At 41.2% G+C, this 294-nt stretch overlaps 1 non-coding gene across 1 annotated transcript; it reads left to right on the top strand.

Annotated features, from left to right (window-relative positions):
* The first annotated feature begins 99 nt into the window (after nt 1-99).
* LOC127743691 (small nucleolar RNA R71) lies at nt 100-207 on the top strand. The gene has a single exon (XR_008005075.1). It is a non-coding gene; the product is annotated as a small nucleolar RNA R71 (small nucleolar RNA).
* The last annotated feature ends 87 nt before the right edge of the window (nt 208-294 follow it).

The following is a 294-nucleotide window of genomic DNA, read 5'->3' as shown; positions in this document are numbered from 1 at the left end:
CTTCTTCAGATGAAGAGATCCTCCAGCAGAGCTATCCAAAGACATCTTGGACAGTTCAGATAGACCATCATAGAAAATACCTATAATGCTCCATTCAGAAAGCATGTCAGAGGGACATTTTCTGATTAATTGTTTGTATCTTTCCCAAGCTTCATAGAGGGATTCTCCTTCCTTCTGTCTGAAGGTTTGGACTTCCACTCTAAGCTTACTCAATTTTGAGGTGGAAAGAACTTTGTCAAGAAGGCATTGACTAGCTTTTCCCAAGAGTCCAGGCTTTCTTTAGGTTGAGAGTCC

Source organism: Arachis duranensis, chromosome 10, assembly GCF_000817695.3.
Source record: "Arachis duranensis cultivar V14167 chromosome 10, aradu.V14167.gnm2.J7QH, whole genome shotgun sequence".
Classification (NCBI taxonomy): Eukaryota; Viridiplantae; Streptophyta; class Magnoliopsida; order Fabales; family Fabaceae; genus Arachis; species Arachis duranensis.
Note: the sequence above shows the minus strand (reverse complement) of the source record. Positions and strands in the feature narration are given on the sequence as shown.